This window comes from Salmo salar, chromosome ssa18 (assembly GCF_905237065.1).
Source record: "Salmo salar chromosome ssa18, Ssal_v3.1, whole genome shotgun sequence".
In the NCBI taxonomy this organism is placed as follows: Eukaryota; Metazoa; Chordata; class Actinopteri; order Salmoniformes; family Salmonidae; genus Salmo; species Salmo salar.
Genome location: NC_059459.1, coordinates 33,652,818 through 33,659,192, shown reverse-complemented (window position 1 = coordinate 33,659,192; position 6,375 = coordinate 33,652,818).

The following is a 6,375-nucleotide window of genomic DNA, read 5'->3' as shown; positions in this document are numbered from 1 at the left end:
TTTGAAACTGTCTGCATCTGGGTCTTTTCCTGATTCTTGACAGAAACCCCATGCCCACATAAACCTAATTTGCTTATAAATAGCAATTGTAAATAACCTCATGTTACTGATAATGTATTGTACAGTCCTCTACTCAATCCACCTGTAAATAAACCTTATGAGTACCTTGTCACTCATGAATGTTGTCTTATGACTAAATAAATGTAATTATACACCATCAAATTCTTTGTTCTATGATTCTGTTTCATATTAAAAAATATATATATTTGTTGAACAAAAAAACATTTTGCACTATATTCAACCTTTGTCTGTAACATCAGTTGTTTTTATTAAACAGTGGGTTCGAGTTAGCGAACACATACACAAATAAACAAACAAATACATGGACAGAATTCTCTTAGCCTGCCAGGAGTGAATCCTTTATACAGGCCATTAGTGTCAGGGGAAGCGTCTCTGATGTGCCACACGCTGCAGCTTGGAATAACAATTGTGTGACCCTGCCGAAGCATGCCATGCTGCCAACAGATAAACTGCCGGTAGGCAGCATGCCTGTACTCCGCATGGTCTTCTCCCTGTTCCTCGCTCTCATCCAGGGCTAACAGATCATTCCTGTAGACCCTGATGTTCCTCAGGTTTCCAGGCTCCAGGCAGGAAGTGTACATGTGCAGCATTGTACTGATGCAAGATTCTAGCCCCCCACCACAACACTTCTTCTCAGTCAGTTGGCATTTCACGACACCTGCCACAGGTGCACCCAAAAGGGCCTCCCCCTGCACCTCTACCACCTCCCTGGTTGGCCTGGATGAGATGGACCACATCAAAACGAGCTCCTGGTGTCCTCTCCAGCATCATCATCAAATCACCATGTCTCTCTCTCTCTCTCTCCGACAGCTGTTCAAGATACACCTAAAGTTAATGAGTAAAAAAAACAAGCTATACTTCCTGGTTGACATAAGTGCCAGAGTTGACAATCTGGTCTAGATTTGGTTTAGACTAATCAGACATGGTGTTGTGTGGCTTACAAAGCTGTGCACGTCTATCTTGATGATGATGATCAACTCTCTCCCTGTGAGCCAGGGATATTTCCCAGATTCTGCCTCTGCTGCTTCTACCTCTTCCCCTGTTCCATCCCCTGGCCCTGTTTGATCCTCTTACCCTCTACATGGACCCTGTTTCTACACTGGCCCTCAGCAATCCTCCACAGACCCTTGGACCTCTGCCCCTGGCACTCCTTCTCGTTTTAGACCTATGTGTGCTATGTTCAGGCAGCAGATTCTCCTAAAAGCAATCATTGACGAATCAGAATCACCTTTATCCACCAAGTACGTTTACCTGTACTAGAAATTTCACCTGGTAAAATGGTGCTGCCAGCAATTGACAGAAAATATACTTTATGTAAGAATAGTAATTAGTAGATGTCGATATTATTTGCTGTAAATATTTCATAGACCTAGCTATGACCGACAGCTAACTTAGCTACAACTATTGATACATTCACAAGGTCATTAGATATTAGCTATATTACCTCGACATCTCTGATATAGTAACACTAGCTCTTTAGATGTTTATGTTGTGGAAGGGAGACAAACGTGACTAATTAGCTAACACAAATATACTCAATGTTTTGCTAATACATGAAATGAAAACAAGCATTTTTGATTTACGATGAGCCTAACATTAGCTAACTGTTAGTTTGCTAGCTAGCTAATGAGTTAACTAATTTAGGCTGTTAGCTGCCTAGTCTAGCCAACAGGCAAAACACTACAGAACATGCAGAATAGGGCCCAGATTCACAAAACACTTCTTACACAAAAACTTAAGAAGCTTTTTAAGAAGTTCAAAAGATGTTCATAAGATAGTTTGTAAGTGCAATAACTCAACAATATCTTAAGATTTTATGATTTTCTTACGAACTTCTCAAATATCTTCTTACAAATCTTCTTAAGATGTTTGTTGCTAGGCAACCATTTTAGCTAGCTATCTCGCTAACAATGGTAATCATGTTAGCATATTTCTTACTAAGATTACTGTTCTACAACATGTTCTTGGGTTTAAAATAATCAATACTGAAACTTTCAGATGAAGTTTGTGTGTGAATTAACATGTTCCATTGCTTTCATGAGCTTTTTCTCTCACTGCCCTGAGTTTAAGACAAGGGTTTAACTATCTTGTAATTAAATAATATTTCCAATAACTTGATTTTCAATAATCAAATTTTTTCTTAACTTTGTGCTTAAGGAGAAACATAAGAAATAGCACAAGAAAATGTCCAATAACCTTTTTTAACTTTCTTCTTAAGTCTTTAGTTAAGGAAACAATGGCAGTTAAGAAGAAATGTCTCCCTAAGAAGGTTTTGTGAATCTGGGCCCAGGTTGGCAGAAACAAGCTATTTTCCAGAACAGAACAAAGTATACAATATAATGGATTGCTAATTACATAAAATAAGTGAATGTTTTATTCCAAAAAGTACTCTTATCAGTATCTTTGGTTATAGTCCGACAGGACTGACTGCGAGGCTAAACGGCACTATGGCAGAGTGACAGATAAGTTGTAAACATCACTCAGCGCATGAGCGAGATTACATTTTGGCTACTCTCGATCATACATCATCATGTCGTCTGGCTGAGAAATTAACTGCAAAATGTAAACAAACCTGAAGGGGGCAAATGGAAAAAAGCTCCAGTATTTCCAGTGCTGTGGCGTCAAAGCACTAAATAAGTCAAATTAAGACTTAATATCTCTTATTTGAGAGATATAAACCAAAATCGAAAATGTATTTGATTTATTTTGCACTTACTGAATCTTGCTTTAACATGTGAACTCTAAATTCAATACATGTGAAATATGGTTTCACATGTGACATTTTAGGTCAACATGTGAAACTGCAAATGTGGCATGTTTTTGTTGTTGTAAAGGATAGTTTGAATATATTTACAATCCCTCTACTACAAATGTTTGAAACTGTATTTGTTGCGGAAACCGCCACGCTGTGTAAATAGTGTGTTGATTTTGTCCTCTGAATACACTGAAAGTTATCCATCAGTTGAATGACCCTCCGAACCTTCTCCTCTTAACAGGCCAGTTGACAGGGATTCATCACCCTGGTTCTATCTGCTTTTACATTTCATCCATTATTTATCTAGCCTGTGTTTTGGCACCAAAACTGTATCATAAAGTGCCTTTTTACATCAAAGGAATACGAGCACAGTCCTGCCAAGTGTTCCCACTCTAAGGTATGGCAGTCCCATGGAGCAGCATGACAAGAAATCTGTTATTTTACAAAATCAGCACCACACCAAAGGTGATCACCCTGGGACAGGTAACACAGCTGTCAATGAAGGCAGGATCCCAGCAGAAGAGGAAATATACAGAGTAATGTACAGATATTAGGAGGAACCCAGGCTGAACATGACATACTTGTGAGTCATTGTATTGTGAGTGATGGAGTCATAATGCATACTGCAGCCCTTTGTGCAAACCTCCACGATGGCTTTACACACATGTGTTGGGGATTATAAGTTGTATTTATAGATTTCAGCCATAGTGTGGGGTATGTTACATGTAAAGGACTTTTGATCTTGTGAAATATGAGAAATTACATGAATGTATTTTTCAAACGGAATGAAACAGTAATCTCCTCACTGTGCCCCTCGGTAACTACCTCACTGTGCCCCTCAGTAACTACCTCACTGTACTCCTCAGGCACCTCACTGTACTCCTCAGTAACCATGTCACTGTACTCCTCAGTAACCACCTCACTGTACTCCTCAGTAACTACCTCACTGTATTCCTCAGTAACTACCTCACTGTACTCCTCAGTAACTATGTCACTGTACTCCTCAGTCACCTCACTGTACTCCTCAGTAACTATGTCACTGTACTCCTCAGTAACTACCTCACTGTACTCCTCAGTAACCACCTCACTGTACTCCTCAGTAACCACCTCACTGTACTCCTCAGTAACTACCTCACTGTACTCCTCAGCAACTATGTCACTGTACTCCTCAGTAACCACCTCACTGTACTCCTCAGTAACCACCTCACTGTACTTCTCAGTAACTACCTCACTGTACTCCTCAGTAAACTCCTCACTTTACTTCTCAGTAATCACCTCACTGTACTCCTCAGTAATCACCTCACTGTACTCCTCAGTAACTACATCACTGTACTCCTCAGTAACTACGTCACTGTACTCCTCAGTAACTACCTCACTGTACTCCTCAGTAACTACCTCACTGTACTCCTCAGTAACTACCTCACTGTACTCCTCAGTAACCACCACACTGTACTCCTCAGGCACCTCACTGTACTCCTCAGGCACCTCACTGTACTCCTCAGTAAATACGTCACTGTACTCCTCAGTAACCACCACACTGTACTCCTCAGTAACCACCTCACTGTACTCCTCAGTAACCTCCTCACTGTACTCCTCAGTAACCTCCTCACTGTACTCCTCAGTAACCACCTCACTGTAATCCTCAGTAACTACCTCACTGTAATCCTCAGTAACCACCACACTGTACTCCTCAGTAACTACGTCACTGTACTCCTCAGTAACTACCTCACTGTACTCCTCAGTAACCACCTCACTGTACTCCTAAGTAACCACCTCACTGTACTCCTCAGTAACTACCTCACTGTACTCCTCAGTAACTATGTCACTGTACTCCTCAGTAACCACCTCACTGTACTCCTCAGTAACCACCTCACTGTACTTCTCAGTAACTACCTCACTGTACTCCTCAGTAAACTCCTCACTTTACTTCTCAGTAATCACCTCACTGTACTCCTCAGTAATCACCTCACTGTACTCCTCAGTAACTACGTCACTGTACTCCTCAGTAACTACGTCACTGTACTCCTCAGTAACTACCTCACTGTACTCCTCAGTAACTACCTCACTGTACTCCTCAGTAACTACCTCACTGTACTCCTCAGTAACCACCACACTGTACTCCTCAGGCACCTCACTGTACTCCTCAGGCACCTCACTGTACTCCTCAGTAACTACGTCACTGTACTCCTCAGTAACCACCACACTGTACTCCTCAGTAACCACCTCACTGTACTCCTCAGTAACCTCCTCACTGTACTCCTCAGTAACCTCCTCACTGTACTCCTCAGTAACCACCTCACTGTAATCCTCAGTTACTACCTCACTGTAATCCTCAGTAACCACCACACTGTACTCCTCAGTAACTACGTCACTGTACTCCTCAGTAACTACCTCACTGTACTCCTCAGTAACTACCTCACTGTACTCCTCAGTAACTATGTCACTGTACTCCTCAGTCACCTCACTGTACTCCTCAGTAACTATGTCACTGTACTCTTCAGTAACTACCTCACTGTACTCCTCAGTAACCACCTCACTGTACTCCTCAGTAACCACCTCACTGTACTCCTCAGTAACTACCTCACTGTACTCCTCAGTAACTATGTCACTGTACTCCTCAGTAACCACCTCACTGTACTCCTCAGTAACCACCTCACTGTACTTCTCAGTAACTACCTCACTGTACTCCTCAGTAAACTCCTCACTTTACTTCTCAGTAATCACCTCACTGTACTCCTCAGTAATCACCTCACTGTACTCCTCAGTAACTACATCACTGTACTCCTCAGTAACTACGTCACTGTACTCCTCAGTAACTACCTCACTGTACTCCTCAGTAACTACCTCACTGTACTCCTCAGTAACTACCTCACTGTACTTCTCAGTAACCACCACACTGTACTCCTCAGGCACCTCACTGTACTCCTCAGGCACCTCACTGTACTCCTCAGTAACTACGTCACTGTACTCCTCAGTAACCACCACACTGTACTCCTCAGTAACCACCTCACTGTACTCCTCAGTAACCTCCTCACTGTACTCCTCAGTAACCTCCTCACTGTACTCCTCAGTAACCACCTCACTGTAATCCTCAGTAACTACCTCACTGTAATCCTCAGTAACCACCACACTGTACTCCTCAGTAACTACGTCACTGTACTCCTCAGTAACTACGTCACTGTACTCCTCAGTAACCACCACACTGTACTCCTCAGTAACCACCTCACTGTACTCCTCAGTAACCTCCTCACTGTACTCCTCAGTAACCTCCTCACTGTACTCCTCAGTAACCACCTCACTGTAATCCTCAGTAACTACCTCACTGTAATCCTCAGTAACCAGCACACTGTACTCCTCAGTAACCACCTCACTGTACTCCTCAGTAACCACCTCACTGTATTCCTCAGTAACTACCTCACTTTACTTCTCAGTAATCACCTCACTGTACTCCTCAGTAACCACCTCACTGTACTCCTCAGTAACCACCTCACTGTACTCCTCAGTAACCACCTCACTGTATTCCTCAGTAACCACCTCAC